Source organism: Podarcis raffonei, chromosome 9 (genome assembly GCF_027172205.1).
Source record: "Podarcis raffonei isolate rPodRaf1 chromosome 9, rPodRaf1.pri, whole genome shotgun sequence".
Taxonomy (NCBI): domain Eukaryota; kingdom Metazoa; phylum Chordata; class Lepidosauria; order Squamata; family Lacertidae; genus Podarcis; species Podarcis raffonei.
Window position 1 is genome coordinate 43,196,477 of NC_070610.1, and position 15,146 is coordinate 43,211,622.

The window sequence follows — 15,146 nt, forward strand, 5'->3', positions numbered from 1 at the left end:
ATTAATGGGGAAGTAAGACTGTGGGTTAAACCACAGAGCCTAGGACTTGCCGATCAGAAGGTCGGCGGTTCGAATCCCCGTGACGGGGTGAGCCCCCGTTGCTCGGTCCCTGCTCCTGCCAACCTAGCAGTTCGAAAGCACGTCAAAGTGCAAGTAGATAAATAGGAACCGCTCCGGCGGGAAGGTAAACGCCGTTTCCTTGCGCTGCTCTGGTTCACCAGAAGCGGCTTAGTCATGCTGGCCACATGACCCAGAAGCTGTCTGCGGACATACGCCAGCTCCCTCGGCCCTTAGAGCAAGATGAGCGCCGCAACCCCAGAGTCGGTCATGACTGGACCTTATGGTCAGGGGTACCTTTACCTTTAAGACTGTGATGCGGGTGGCGCTGTGGGTTAAACTGCAGAGCCTAGGACTTGCCAATCAGAAGGTCGGCGGTTCGAATCCCCGTGACGGGGTGAGCTCTCATTGCTCAGTCCCTGCTCCTGCCAACCTATCAGTTCGAAAGCATGTCAAAGTGCAAGTAGATAAATAGGTACCGCTCCGGGGGGAAGGTAAACGGCGTTTCCGTGCGCTGCTCTGGTTTGCCAGAAGCGTCTTAGTCATGCTGGCCACATGACCTGGAAGCTGTATGCCGGCTCCCTTGGCCAGTAAAGCGAGATGAGCGCCGCAACCCCAGAGTCGGTCATGACTGGACCTAATGGTCAGGGGTCCCTTTACCTTTACCTTAAGACTGTCAATGAACAGTTCTCCAAAGGGCTCAGAGTGAAGAGCTCAGGGTTTTTCTGAAACGAGAATGCCTGGGGCTCTGAAGACACTTGGGATCTATAGCAGGAGAGATGAAGCTCTCTCACACAAGGTGTACAACAACTTCTTTTCTTACTGCCAGTATCTGTCATATCTGAGGGCATGAATACAGATACCAGTTCAGAACAGCATAGTGTTTCCTTTGACATGTTCCTAGGCTGCCATTCAAGCTTGTTTATTCCATGTCTGTTTATTGGGTAGTGGCTTCTCTACCCGCTCACTGTTCCAGAATCATGTCTCCGTTGTATATAGAATTACTCTGATCTCCGTAACTGTCACTAGGGGGAAATTGGGGACATTCTACTCTTGCTGTTTCTAAACGGAGTGGCCTTTTAATCATGAATTCCTGACATAGTAAATTATCGTCTCTATTTTCTTGATATGGTGCTGGCTCCATTTTGTTTATTTATTTGAAGTTCAGGGGACACAAAGTGTATTATGCAGTCAGAAGTCCAGAGGCTGTGCAACATAAAAATGCTGGCCATAAAACAATCAAATATAAATAACTCACAAGCAAGAAGTCCTTTAAAGGGCTCATCTGTCATTACTCTGACTTGTTAAAATGTTCAGAGAATGAGCACAACTGCTCTGCTGCGCAACGAGCTGATTTTGAAGTCTGTCCACAAGGTGCTCCAAGGATGCATTGGCCTAGTTTTGTTGAGTCCAGGAATATGAATCTCTCCAAAGTTTCATCATATATGCCTGGCAGTATAGGATAAATGACTGCACCAACTGTTCACTAAAATGTGATAAATCCCAGCTACAGTCTCAAGAGCCATGTAGCTCACTAAGTGGGGGGTGGAGAGAGACACAGATTGCTTCATAGAACGCAGGACGGGATATGTGTGTTCTTTTCTTTTTGCAAAGAGCTGTGGAAAAGTTTGTAAGTAATATTTTTAAAAAGTGAAATCCTGCCCACGGTGACACAGGTAAATGTTTACTGGTACCTAGGTGGTTACTTAGAACATCATTAGGAAATGTGTCACAAAGAGAAATGACATTTTCTGAAAGCCTTCAGAATTTAAATTACAGTCAAAGTTGTTCTGTTTGATTCTGTGAAGATGCTCACAGTGCTCCTCTAAACTGACAAAGAAAATGTTTCTGGGGGAAGCTGTGTTGGGCTATTGCTTGCAAAGTGAAACAACAAAGAGTACTGTGGCACTTTGAAAACTACCAAATTTATTATAGCATAAGCATTCATGAGATGCACAGAGTGTTGTCCTGAGTTAGATCATGGTATTCTTATCCAATGAATCTCTTTAATTTGCAGACATAACTAGCTATGTCTTTATGCTTTTTTAAGAATTACATTAGAATTTCCTCTCAAAGTGGGATGCATGTTTCATTCTCCCCTTGCCCCACATTTTATCCTCACATCAGACATGTTAAGTTAGTACAAAAGATTGTAACCTACCCAAGTGAACCTCTGAACCAGTGAACCTCTGCGGCAAAGTCCAACAGTCTAATAATCACTATACCACACTGACTCTGAAATGCACACTGGTGACTGTGGAACAGAAGAGAGCCATTTGGCTGTGCTTTGCTTCCTAAGAAACCATAAACCTGTATCCCTCCCACTTTTTTTCAGCAAAGTTGCTCCAAATTCTCTGGCTCCTATTGGGTGCTGGTGTACCACTCTCAGATCTAGGTACTAGCTCTGACACAAGAGGAAGGGGGTGAGATTGCTCCCTCACACTACCAGTAGTACTCTCATTTAGTTACATAATAAACACATCCAGCTTTGGATCAGATGAAGAGTCCATACGGTCTAGCATTATGTTCCTAACAGTGGCTGTGGATGCTCACAAATGATATGATAGCTCCATTTTTATTTTTTTGCTAGGTATATTACCTCCATACATGGAGCCCTTTTTAGCTATCATGGCAATTACCTACTGACCAACCAATCTTCCATTAACTTGTCCAATACTTTTTGAAGTCATTCCCTCCCATACACACATACAAAACAGCATAAATATGGAGAGGAGTTTAAAGAGTTACGTTGCACATTGCAGAAAATATGCACAAACAGCCACAACTCTTTCACAACCACATCCAAGGCAGCGCTCATCATAACTCAGAAAATGCCACAGCAACAGAAGTGCAACCTTGAGTGAAGACATCTGGACTGCTTGCAACAGCCAATTCGCAAATGCTGAAGTTATGTATTAAGAACATATGAAGAGCTGTGCTGCTGGATCTGATGAAAGACCTTATTAGGCCAGCATCCTGTTCCCCACAGTGGCTTCTGGGGAGCCCAAGAGCGGGACATGAGTGCAAAAGCTCCCACCTGCTCTTGTCCCCCCCCCAATGAATGGTATTTGGAGGCATGCTGCCTTTGATCCTGAAAATTGCAGATAGTGAATCATGATTAGTCAACCTTTGGATGGCTTTATAATCTGACTGTTCCTGGAAGTTGCAGATAGCCAGTCACGATTAGTAAACTTTTAGATTGCTTTGTAATCTGACTATGTGGAAAGCCCCCTATGGCATCTCAAGGTGAGAGATGACATGTAGACATGCAGACAGAGGAGTGGGAGGTGTGGAGTTGCCTCTGTGACCTCACTGTCTCGGTAGAATTCATGTTCTGTCTTTCGCTTGGAAAGGTGGACAGTGTAGGATTTTCCATTGTGTCGTGTGTGTTTGTAAACGGCGTTTCTGTGCGCTTTGGTTTCCGTCACGGTGTTCTGTTGCGCCAGAAGCAGTTTAGTCATGCTGGCCACATGACCTGGAAAGCTGTCTGTGGACAAACGTCAGCTCCTTTGGCCTGAAAGAGAGATGAGCGCCACAACCCCAGAGTCGCCATAGTGTGTGTTTGTGAAGATATTACGCTGCTGTATACTGAGTCAATACTACTGGTCCATCTTACTCAGTACAGTTTGCTGTGACTGATGGCTAGGAGGGGCAGGGGGGCAGTTGCCTCCCCAAGTCAAGTAAATAAATAAAAATACTTAACTAAAATTAGAAATAATATTTGAAACTGAAATGCTCACTGAGGTCACTTGGATGATATTGTGGCTCATTCTAGCGACACAACAGACAACCCAACTGAGTGATAGACCTGGATTCCATGAACTGACTGATCATGTCACAGGTAGCTCGGTCCTGCTCCCTGGCCCCCGCCAACATAAATCCTGGCTACGCCCATGCTGATGGCTGCTTTCAGGCAGTGGCGTAGTGTGGGTTGTCAGCACCCGGGGCAAGGCAAGTAATTTGCGCCCCCTAACCCGTGGATTTTAGTAGGAGCAAAGTGCTGCAAGTGTGAGCGCGCCCCCCCAGATGTTGCGCCCGGTGCGGCCGGCCCCCCTGCACCCCCCACGCTACGCCACTGCTTTCAGGGTCTCTGCACCTATCTGATATTACTGACTTAAATCATGTGGTATCTTCCTTAATTCCACCCAACTCAGGCTTCTTGAGATCCCCACCCCAATAACTGATACAAACTGTCCTAAAGAGATTGTTCCAAGATATTAAGCACTTGTTATTATATACATATGGTTTTGAACCTTTAAGTAGGTCTATAAAAGAATGCAGCGATTTATATTTGCAAACTCTGGCCTCTATCCGTGGTATGTAAGATAAATGCTGCTACTGACCACTAGGGTGTGCTACAGTTCTAAAAATAGAAACTATTCAACATATTAGCAAGGAATACAAGCAAGCTATTAATATTCTTGTGTTCCTTTACAACTCTCTCTAAAAAGAAGCACTGGGTGCATTTCTTTTTTGTACAAAGAACAGTTTCTGAGCTTTGATAAATAGGCTGTTTCAATTACATAAATAGTTTTATTCATCATTGAATAAAATAATTTACAAATGGGAAATCACTAGCAGGAGGGCATTTTTTTTAAAAAAATATTTATATCAAACGATGCATGCAGTCAAAATACATTATGTTTATACTATATCCAGGGATAGATCAGAACTGAAAGTACATATGTTTATAACAACATTTCAGATACCATGATATTCTGTAAACCTCAGTGGAGGCTGCAAATTCAAGCATTCTCAAAGCTCAGGCTTTCCACGGTTATAACGTCACAATAGAAGAGAAAATTACTGGGAACACAACAGTATGGAGGAACAGTGTTTGGCCTTCTTTGACATTGCTCTCTGATAATTCTGGCCATCTCTCTCGCCATTCTCCCATCTATCAGAGCTCCAACTCACACAAAAAACATGTTAGTAGGGAATAGTGCTTGCATATATAAACAAGTCCTATCTCTCCCTCTTTCCCAAGTATATTTGTGTTTCCACAGATATCCGCCAGCACTCTATACGTTGTGTGGTAACTGGTGCTTGGAGGTGGTTTGGGGATGGACGGAGGAAAACAAACTGAGGTTAAATCCAAACATGACTGAGGTCCTGTGGTCTGAGAGAAGGTGATTTACAACTGGTCTTAGATGGGCTGCAGTTCTACCTGAGAGGCCAAGGACACAGTCTGGGAGTTCTTCAGGTCTCTATGCTAACAGGGGAGGCATAGGTGGTGGTAATAGCAAGAGTGTGTTTAACCAGCTTGGGCTGCTGTATCAACTGCAGCCTTATCTGAAATGGTCAGTAATCCATGATCTAGTCCAGGGGTCAGCAACCTTTTTCAGCTGTGGGCTGGTCCACCATCCCTCAGATCATGTGCTGGGCCGGACTATTTTTTTTGGGGGGGTGAATGAATTCCTATGCCCCAGAGATGCATTTTAAATAAAAGCACACATTCTACTCATGTAGAAACACACTGATTCCCAGACCGTCCGCGGGACGGATTTAGAAGGCGATTGGGCCGGATTCGGCCCACGGGCCTTAGGTTGCCTATCCCTGATCTAGTCACATCAAGGCTTGACTACTGTAATGTGCTCTATGTGGGGCTGCCTTTGAAGATGGCCTGGAAACTTCAGCTGCTTCAGAACGGAGTCTTTGATTGAGGTTAAGCTACTGGGCTCTGTAACATCATTATTGTACCAGCAGCACAAGTTGTGGGGGGTATTTCTGAACCCAATTTAAGGTGCTGGTTTTGATCCTTAAAGCTTGAAACAATTTGGGCCCAAGCTACTGGAAAAAAATGCATGCATGCATATCAATGTGCCCACAGACTGAACTCTACAACAAAAAGATATTGCGCCTGTCACCTCGATTGCTGAGATGGGTAGCCGTGTTTCTGGAGAGGGCCTTTTCCATGGTGACCCCATGGCTTTGGAACTCCCTGCCACTTGGTCTCAGGAAGGCTACCATGCTACAATCATTTTGGAAGGCCTTGAAAACACCTCTTTTTCAGGTGGCCTATTCATGATTAATGTTCTTGATGGCTAGGCTTCTCAGTTGCTGCTTCTATGGACAAAATGTTTTATATGGTCAGATAAGTATCATGATATTGAAGGATGTAGTATATTTGATCTTGTTATCTTTTGTTGTATTGATGGCATTTGTGTTACTTATGTAATTAACCCCACCCCTCCTCTTCCTACCCGGTACAACCACTAAGCTTGCTTTTCACCTTCCCAACCCCAAGTCCTGCTTTTCACCCCTGTTTTCACCTTCACCTGTATTGGATTTGGAGATGAGTGGCCTCAAAATCTAAATAAGTATACTAGTAAAATAAACTGACTGTTGCTTTTTAACTCCAATTCATGACTCAACACATCAACTGGTACTTTATGTTCTCTGTATTTTACCCTCTAGGGTAAATCTAGAATTCTAGTTTAAATGGTGTGGGGAGCATGCTGTTTAACGGACTTTTTAAATTTGCTGGGTGAAAGTGAAATTTCTTTCAATGCTATTACACACTGGCAGAAGCCAACCAGCCTCTGGGACCAATCTTTTCAGTTTCTCTAGTAAACACATACAACACTATTGGGAAGTTTCATCTCCTCTGACCAATTACCTGTTTAGCACTTTCAAAAGATGTATCCTGGATGCTTTGGGGAAATGCAGTTTACACTACTGAAAGATTGCATGTAAACTGAAATGTTGTGTAATTCCTACTCTGCCATGAGACAGTATGTATGTCATGTCCTTTATCCAAAAGGATCAAGATAAAAAAGTAACATTACGGTACATTGAAATTATTGTATACAGATGGAAGAAAATTATAGCGTCTTCTTTCTAAAAACAAGTTCTGATTGTCACATTTCTCATTGCATTAGTTCCAGTTCCAGTTCCAGGGATTACTCTTAATGTTTGTAGTGAAAACACTGGTGTTAGGTCAAGATAAATTTGGTAAGTTTCCTTTGGATGAGAGACTACAAATATACAAGTAGAGCTTAAATGGATAAGCTCTGATCCCCCAGATGTTGTTGAACCACCAACTCTCATCATCTATTGCTATTGGCTGGGACTGATGGGAGCTGGTGTCCCACAATATCTGCAGGGCCAACTTATGGCCTATTGAAAGCAAGGAAGCTTTACATAATTATTAATCCTGGATTAGGTGTCTTAAAGGGAGCAGCTACAGATTCGTTTTAATTTGGTTAGAACTGCTTAAGATTTTCTTTTATGATGTAAAACAGCTAAAGTAGGGTGGCTTCAGAAATGTTCTGCATTGACAGGTCCAGGAAATTTACAGGGGTTCCGGCCTTGCCTGTTTACCACCTTTTCCTTAACCGTGGATCCACCAAGATAGCTTTTTGAATCTCTTATCACTAAAGATGGAGGAGGGTCCCATTCAACAATGCATGTGCAAAGTCCTGCCAAATAAGCTGCTAGGTAGGTATGGGCAATAGCTGAACCAAATATTCTTCCCCAAAAGGTGATTTGAGTACTTGTAATTTATTTCACAGCGTTATATATGTGCCCCTTCCCACCCACACAAACTGTTGGATGAGATTGGAGAATCACACATGAACAGCACACATTTGTAACCACAACTGCCTGTACAGCTAGGGCTATATGTGGAAACCTCCTTCAGTGTACACAGGGTCAGAGCTACCATTACATGGGCAGCTGCCTCATGAAAGGGCAGTAAATTACAGTGGAACCTCGGTTTTCGAACGTAATCCGTTCCAGAAGTCCCTTCAACTTCCAAAATGTTAGAAAACTGAGGATCAAAGGGCTGTCAACAAGTTCAATGGGGAAAATTGAGAAACATGCCTCATAAGCCATTTGACTTCCAAGGTGCATTTGAAAACGGAAGCATTCACTTCCAGGTTTTCGGCGTTCAGCTTCTGAAACGTTCGGCAGTCGAGATGTTCGAAAACTGAGGTTTGACTGTACTTGTTATTGTTGCATTTTTACTCCCAGGGCCAGCCCTACTGTTAGACCAGGGGTCAGCAAACTTTTTCAGCAGGGGGCTGGTCCACTGTCCCTCAGACCTTCTGGGGGGCCAGACTGTATTTTGAAGGGGGGGGAATGAACAAAGTCCTATGCCCCACAAATAACCCATAGATGCATTTTAAATAAAAGGGCACATTCTACTCATGTAAAAATACTGATTTCCAGACCGTCCGCAGGCTGGATTTAGAAGGTGATTAGGCCAGATCCGGCCCCCAGGCCTTAGTTTGCCTACCCATTATTAGACAGTGAGGCAGCCACCTCTGGCAGTGGATGCTAGATGGTGTGCAAGGGCGCAAGCTCCTGGGGGCTGAGGCACTGTGGGGAGCCCCTCAATGTTCAGATGTCCTGACGTCATGCACGTGATATCTTGATGTTGCTTTGGGCCCCCTCAGTCCTCCAGAGAAGGTGGCACCTCTGGTGATGTGGAAGGTACCGCTGCAGCAGCCCAGTTTTGGATGAGAGGTGTGTGTTACACGTGACCTATTCTAAGACCCCCAAGCTAGCTTGCTGCACTCATTTGCCATGGAGTACACCACCACTGGTGTTGAAGCAATATTCAGCTAGCAGTCTGGAAACATTCTATACATAAAATGACAGGGTTGCCAGTTTGGCTTAGGAAGTTGGGAGTGGAAGAGGTGTTTGTGGAACGTTCTACTTCAGGTGCCAAAATAAATGGACTAGCTTTGGATACCATACACGACATTGGCTTGTAAGGGGGGGAGGGGAAGCACGCCATTTGTCGCTCCACCTCAGAGAGCAAAATGTCTTGGGCTAGTCCTGAGTCACCAGATACATGGGGATGATAGCTTTTTCACTTTTATTACCTGTAAATGATGATTGTAATAATTGACATCAAAGTAGTTCAGGAAAAAAAATGTTCTTCAATTATCTCTTGTAGAGAAACTTAAAAGCCCGTGAGACTTTAAAGCTGATTATAGCCTTTTGGATATATTTAATTGTGGTCAATTTTTAATACAAGTACCATTACTAGTGTTTTAATACAAGAAAAGTATGTATTTTGCTTGCCATATAAAAATCTAAAGGTATTGAAGGAAATCCTGTCTTTCATGTGATTAATGACCTTTTAAAATAAAGAAGCTATAGAAGGTACATTCACACCTTTGCAAAGCAATTATGTAAAACTAGTGAACTTTTTTTGAGTATTAGAAAGAAAATATGGTAAAATGCTGCATCAGTGAAAGCCGCTAGTTTGGTTTTCTTCTGATATGGGAAACCTTAAAGTATCTTGGAATACTTCTTTATTTATGCTGATGCTCAACTGGAATTTTTTCAACTGAGGTGTTTTAAAACTATATCAACTATTTTTGTGATTTTATTTTATAAAACCTCTACCCCATCTCTTGTCCCCACAAGAAAATGGCTTCCAGAAGAGTTTTCACTGAGATGTTAATCTGTGTCTGGGGTGCACCATGTCATATTACAGGTTGGGACTCCTATCATTTAACTGAATGCTCCTTCACAAAGAAAGCCAGATGTCAGGAAGATGAAGGGTTCTCCCTTTGCCTGCTCTGTAACATGCCAGCTTCCTGCATACAGGGACCTTTTCGTATGGAGCAACGTTCAGTCATAGGAGTCTATACCTAACATGGGACAGCCCAGGCACAGCTTGCCACCTCAGTGAGAAACAAGATCAGGATTTCTTCTGGGAACAGAATGACTGAATTCCAGTTTTCACTCAAAGTTTATTAAAGTTTTGTGGGAAAAGAGCTATTTGGCAGCATTCCAGTCAGTATTTGGTCTGAGAATGATGTGTCAGAAAGACTCAGGAGGCCCAACAGGCCACTTAAAAATATTAAAGACATTTATTTTTCCGGAGGCCCAGTTTTAGTGTCTTTTATAGATGTCTTTAGTCTCCAGCACAAAAGCAAATAAGTCAATGCAGGCACCCACAAATACCCTCATATGCTAATCAACACTGCTATTGCAGAAAGTTTTTAAAAATTATTTTCTTGATTCCTCAAAACTATTTTTCGGTCGTGAGTAATCTCAGAAAAAGCAGCTTCTAGGGATATGTTTAGTAAGATGAATGTCTTCCAGCCACAGTGCTGTTTCTACATTTACAAGGATCAAAGTCTATTTTCACCATCATATAGCTCCATGTTTGCCTATGCTTCTGTTCAAAAATGTCTGTTTCATCATTTTATTCCATAATGAATGCTTACAGTTAATCAAATGCACAAGTTTTCATGGTATTCTCTGCACATCTTTGCAAAGCTAATATAAAATACATGTCCACATTAGCCATTTTGTTCTCCCCCGTCTTTCCAACAACTTGTCTTTCCAGAATTCTTCTGTAGTGTGATTCAGGTAAAAATTCTTAAAAGGGGTTCTTTTTAATGGCTATGCTTAAAGCAGAAAGATCTTGAATTTGTCTGCATTGATAACAATCCTGTACAGAACAAAACAAACTTCTTGGACTTCACAAAAACCTTTGATGAAGTCCCCTACCAAAATCTCCTGGGTAAACAGTAAGGACAACTGCTAATGGGGAGTAGTAGCTGGTTAAAGAACAGGAAGCAATGGAGAAAAATAAATTGTCATTTCTCACAATGGACAAAAGTAAGCAACAGGTTTTTCCAAGGATCTGTAATGGAACCAATGCTATTTAGGGTGTCTGGAACACCCTATGAGCTATCTCTGAACACTGTATGAGCTATCAAGCTGGTGGTTGAACCATGTTCCTCAAAGGGACCACCTAGGCTGCATTCAGTCAGCTGAGCCAAAGAACCAATCCTGGTTCATGAAAACAGATAAAAAAATAACTTAAGAGCCATCCTTCACACTTAGTAGCTTGCCTTGCTGTTGCTTCCTTTACTCACACTACTTGCCTGTCTCGGCTACACAACTTGTTCCTGGCCCTTCTGACCTTCAGTTTCAGTTTTTGGAACTTGATCCTTGCCTGCTTTGCATGGTGCGACTCATTTTTGTCTCCATTAGCATAATAGATGACTTCAGCCAGCCAGCCAAGTGTCCCCTAGAACAGTCCTAAATGATCTGGAGTCAGGGGTGAGCAATGGGGTGGCAAAGTTTACAGATGACACCACACCAAAACATTCAGGATGGCAAAAGTTCAAGCACAGAACTCCAAAACAATTGCTCTTAGCCGCATAAATAGGACAGCAATATGCCAATTGGGAATTAATATAAACAAGTATAAAATTACTGAGGCAGTTAAAAGAAAAACAAAACACTTTTGTAGATGATACTAGGCAAGAAGAACAAATGAATGCAAACCCATGTGTTCACTCTATGGGAAGGACAATGACAAGTGCTGTCCTGTTGCTTGTGGGTCAAGAAACTGCCTGCAGCTGCTTAATGGAGACAGACCTGATTATTTCAAATGTATCCATTATCTCAGCAGCGTGACTGAGAGGAGAGTAATGTGATTAAGAGAGAGAGGGCAAAAAACTAGATCCTTCTTTTTAAGGCACAGGGTGTGGTATGAGAAGTGTGGAAAGAAAGTAAAATGAGGTCAATTGTTGACTTTAGATATATATGTGCTACATGTTGTATTCTCTATCTTATTTTACATCGTTTTGTTAGGCATTATTGTGGATGCTGATCTATTATTATACAGAACAGTCACCATTGTGAATAAAGGCAAGCAGATCGAGTGGGGCTTTTAAAATGACTTAAAACAAAGAAATCTCTGAATAGAACTGCTTTTCATTTGAGGCAAAAGAAGGGATTATGCATCATGGGGAGGGGAGTTTGAGTTTTTCTTTATCTAGCTAATAAATGTCTCTGCTTGGCCTGCTTTGGAAAGATGAGGGGCAGCTGCAGTCTGCTTCTGGTAGTTAAGCAAACCATAAAAGAAGGGGGATTGTGAAATAGGTACATAACAGATGTTTGTGATTGTGAGATGTTTGCTGGCAGGATGTTATGTCTAGCCGGGTGTGGACAGTTCACTACTTTCTCAACACAGGGTATAAGAAGAAAAGGTATCAGTCTACTGCCATGGGGGTATAAATTGTAAAATAAGTGACAGGAAATGTTTTATCTATGAAACTGGAGGCCATTATTCATTTCTTTTGAAAGAGGATAAGTTAACATATTCTTCTCAAGACTCACTTCTCAACAATTTACCAAACTTTGGTTAAACGTTATGCTTTTTCCAGCTGTTTGAGGAACTTTCTGAAACGATTTCGGAAAACAGTCAAAAATGGCGGGAAAACCAATGGAGCAATTTTCTGAAACTATTTTTCCCCCCTGAAAGAATGCTAAAGAACTCTTTAAGGAGCAGCAACCTCAAAAAGTAGGTTGGTTTGGAATTCCAGCATAGCCAAGTACATTTGTGCAGTGTGCATAGAATTCCAGTGGGAAGTGGAATTTTGATATATTTTTGTACAGAACAGCCACTGGAGACTAACAGTGACTGCTGTAACGCATAAAGCTGTGAAAGTGTGAATCAAGCAGCAATTGATTTCAACAGCAATCATGTCTACATGGAGGGAGAGAGAAATCTTGCTGACAGTTGACTGAGGTTTCGGAGGTCAGTTCACTTTTCATCTTTCTCTAGAGAAAAAGCAGTTGACCTACATTTTTAGATCACCCCCTCTTTCGGCTTCTTCAGTGGTACACATGGCATCTGTGTATTGTATCAAGATTTGTCAAGCCCCTTCTTTATGGTGTCTTACGTGTGCCCCACCAATTGTAAAAATATCTGCCCTTTTTAATAGGCCGAAAAGGCGCAAATTAAGAGATAACTGCTGATCCGTGTTTGCAATGGTACAGTTCCCTTAGTGGGATTATGTGAGGCAAGGCAAGTAGACACTTAACAGATGGTGTCATTTTGGGAGAGATCACTCTATTTGACTTTACAAAAAATTGTACTTCTAGAATACCATCATATTTGATTTTAATGCTTCGACTGTCTTTGTTTTTATGTCAATAGTGTTAGGAACAAGGGAAGCTGCCTTATACTACTGAGTCAGACCATAGGAACAAAAGGAAGCTGAGTCAGACCATTGGACCATCAAGCTCAGTATTGTATACACACTGCCTGCCAGTAGCTCTCCCAGGTTTTGCTTTGGAGTCTCCTCCAGCCCTACTGGAGATGCCAGGGACTGAACTTGGAGCTTTCCCATGGATTACTAAGCTATGGTCCTTACCCAAAGTACATTGGGTAAAGTACATTGTAGAAGGAGTCTTCTTTTGTACAAGACCAACTGTTTTAAATATATTTTTGAAGATATCTTAGCCTAAATAGATCCTAAATAGCCTAAATAGATCAATGTAAGGTTTGCTTCCATGGGATAGTATCTTTACCACCAGCCAGCCCCATATTCTTTCTGCCTTCTCCCTCCATTGAGAGCCAGTGTGGTGTAGTGGTTAAGAGCGATAGACTCGTAATCTGGGGAACCGGGTTTGCGTCTCCGCTCCTCCACATGCAGCTGCTGGGTGACCTTGGGCTAGTCACACTTCTCTGAAGTCTCTCAGCCCCACTCGCCTTACAGAGTGTTTGTTGTGGGAGAGGAAGGGAAAGGAGAATGTTAGCCGCTTTGAGACTCCTTCGGGTAGTGATAAAGCGGGATATCAAATCCAAACTCTTCTTCTTCTTCTCCCTCCAAAGCAGGAATGGGGAATCTGTGGCCCTCTAGATGTTTTTGGATTAAAATTTCCTTTTCTCTGCCCACTGGCCATGCTCACTGAGGCTAATGGGAGTTGAAGCCTAGCAACATATGGTGCCTGGAAGCTGGACTTCCATTGCCAGGGACTAGAGAAGATTGTATGGCTGTGTCACACATTCCTTTATGTTTGCACCTTTTTGCAAGCCACTTTGAGACCCATCCTTGATTGAAAAGTGGGACATAACTACAATAAATAATGGATATTAATATAAATAAAGCCATTTCAGAACCTGTACTTACATATACATAAAGAATGGCAACCCCATTTTTGTTTTTGTTGCTTGCAGAAATCTCTCTTCCACTGTCCATGTTCAGTAAATGCTCTTACTCTTTCAGCTGTCTTCTTCTCATGGTTGGTAGATGGAACAGCCACACTTTGTTACTCACCTTAGTTGTTTTCCTGGTGGGCCAAGCACACAGTGTAGGGGACTAGTGGGTTCTCCACATAGCTCATAATGGGGGAGAGTCTGCAACTAACAATTAAGATCATAAACAAAAGTGAGGGGAGATGGTCCTAACGGGTCAATGTTTTTCTGTTTCCCTTCATCCCTCATTGGTGCTGATGTGATAAATTAAGCAGAACAGTATGAGGTGGGAGAAAACCAGTAGGCGGTGGCAATCAAGCCAAACTAATATGGTAAACATTCTGGGGCATAATTGTGTCAGTTATCTGAATAAGGATATATTGTGGTGTTGCCTCAGATTTGTGTCTCTCGACTGTGATACCAGAGTCAAGGCTTCATATAGGTTTATTTGTGTATGCTATACCGAGCTTGTGATTTTCCACTGAGCTGCGGCTGCAAATTGGACACATTTAGCTTTGATTTTTGTGGCCCTGCTTCCTAGGTACCATGTGTGCAGCAAAATGGGCAGGGCAGGGCAGGGAAGAAGATTATGGCATAGGCTGAGCTAGTGGGAGACTACAATGGTGCTTGTATGAACCTGCATTTTGTCTGCTGCTGCCCCAAGACCGTGATTAGGAAGTATCTAGTAGATTCCATGGCTAATGAGCATGCTCATTAAATATTTTGTGTACTTCAAGTTTCCCTGAGCCTGCTGCTACCACTCTCTTGTGTGGGGCTACTGTCATTTTGGCTATATATTAGATAGTACTTACCTTTGAATATTGGAAATAAAGGGAATGCATATTAACAGGGTAGAACCAAGACGCTTTTCCACTGAAGGACGGGTTGTTGTCCCATCCCCATTCCAAGCACAGAAGACAATCGGACTAGCAGCTGAATCCTACTTCAACACTGGTGATCCTCCACTGAGGGCATCTGCTTTGCTTAGGGCTCACAGCGTAGACTAACCCAAGCAAACAGCTAGGAGGAACAGCACTCCAGCATTCTGCACTTGAGGCAGCTGCCTCTCTCTGCCCAGCGACAGGGCCAGCTCATAATAAGAATAATTATGCTGCTGAGAAAGGAG